The sequence below is a fragment of the Nesoenas mayeri genome (genome assembly GCF_963082525.1).
Source record: "Nesoenas mayeri genome assembly, chromosome: 1".
Lineage (NCBI taxonomy): Eukaryota > Metazoa > Chordata > Aves > Columbiformes > Columbidae > Nesoenas > Nesoenas mayeri.
In genome coordinates, this window is record NC_137541.1 from 39421202 (window position 1) to 39423474 (window position 2273).

Below are 2273 nucleotides of genomic sequence, written 5' to 3' on the forward strand. Positions count from 1 at the left end.
GCTCTCCCACAACCCCAGGTTCCAGTGTAAGTTGGGGAATGACCTGTTGGAGAGCAGTGTAGGGGAAAGGGACCTGTGGGTCCTGGTGGACAGCAGGGTGACCATGAGCCAGCACTGTGCCCTTGTGGCCAGGAAGGCCAATGACATCCTGGGGTGTATTAGAAGGGGGGTGGTAGTAGGTTGAGAGAGGTTCTCCTTCCTCTCTACTCTGCCCTGGTGAGACCGCATCTGGAATATTGTGTCCAGTTCTGGGCCCCTCAGTTCAAGAAGGACAGGGAACTGCTGGAGAGAGTCCAGCGTAGGGCAACAAATACGATCAAGGGAGTGGAGCATCTCCCTTATGAGGAAAGGCTGAGGGAGCTGGGGCTCTTTAGCTTGGAGAAGAGGAGACTGAGGGGTGATTTAATTAATGCTTATAAGTATGGAAAGGGTGAGTGTCATGGTGGTGGAGCCAGGCTCTTCCTGGTGACAGCCAATGATAGGACAAGGGGTAATGGGTACAAGCTGGAACACAGGAGTTTCCACTTAAATTTGAGAAGAAACTTACTTATTCTCAGTGAGGGTAACAGACACTGGAACAGGCTGCCCAGGGGCGTTGTGGAGTCTCCTACTCTGGAGAAATTCAAAACCCGCCTGGACACATTACTGTGTAACCTCATCTAGGTGTTCCTGCTCTGGCAGGGGGACTGGACTGGATGATCTTTTGAGGTCCCTTCCAATCCCTGACATTCTGTGATTCTGTGATTCTGTGATTCTGTGATTCTGTGTAATTCTGTGATTTTCTTATGTCAGCAACTCTCTCAAATGAAGTTTAAGCAATATTTGCATCAGTTATGTCACAGCTTTCAAAAAACAACACTCCTTTGCCTGGAAGGATGAGTGATGAAATCTGTCCTGTGAGACGACATCAGCATATGGTAAAGTTCTGGGCAAATTCCACGACAAACCAAAAATATGTATTCCTTGTTTGCCGGGGGATTTTTTGCATGCAAGTCCTTCATTCTGCATGGGGCCGGGGCGGGGGGGTGTTCTCCTGTGCGGTTGTACTGGCTGCGGGGAAACCTGTGTGAGCCAGAACTGCTGGAACAACCATACTTCCCTAGTTCTGCAAGTGCCATCAGTGCCACAACCTGCTTTCATTTTTCGGAAAATGCTACAAAGTGTCTCACTCCGACTGGTCAGTTTTTTGCAAAGGTTGGTTGTTGTTTGGTGTTCTTGTTTCCAGCATTCTGGACAAAAATGTTACTTTTTAAAGCTGTTATATGGCAGTTACTTTTCCTTCTGCTAGTGGTAAGAATGTAATTTGAGTAGGATTCTTTTTGCATTGACAACCAAAACGCGAACCCTAAAGGTGAAGAGTAGGAGCTTCTCCCTTCCTCCCTTCCCATCCGAAGTTCTGAATTACCATTAAGTGAATGTTACTAAGCCATTTATGGGAACTAGAAATAATTAAGACAAACAATTTAAGCAATCAAGTTTTTCAGATCTTACAGCCTGTTTCAGCAGTACTTTAAAAGCCATTCTGTGATAATAGACGTTTCCTAGAGTATATCAAGAACTAGATTACAGAAATCTTTATTGGAGTTGTTCTTGTTACAACTAATTGTACGGTCACACCAATATGTAGCAGTGAACTTAATGTGGAGAAAACCAAAGCAAATATTGAACCTTCCTTAGTACAAATTCAGAGACCCAGACCCAGGAGCCTTTAATCAAAATTCCAATTAACTTCAAAGAGTTTTTACTTTAGCAAAAATTGCAAGCAAAATCCAGTACAGAAAAATTATCATTTTAATTGCTACTAGCCTGATTAAGCAATGCAGCTTCCAGTTGATACAAGCACTAAAGAGTTATTAATGGTCATTTATATTCTACAAAGCCTAATCCTGCCAAACTTTCATTTTTTAAAATTTTTTTTTAATTTTTTTCTTTTTTTTTTTTTTGCAGAGGACTGCAGCAGAGATCAGCATAGCTTCAAAACAACCCAGCACATCCCTGAAGAAATGCTGCTTGACGAAGCTTCAGGAAACCACCCTGCAGGAGAATCAAACCTTGACAGCTGACGAGCACAGTGCTGCCACAACTTCGTAATGTCACGAGAGCTGGCAGCCATGAAGAGCTGTACTGCCGATGTCATTTGCCATCTATCAGTAAATTGGTGACTGAACTGGCCTCTCTCTCTGCGGTGCTGTATGTTTAATTATCAGTAGATGGCACTCATTGTGCTGCTCTGCAAATGCAGGTCCATTTTATACGCAGATCACGGTTTCGGT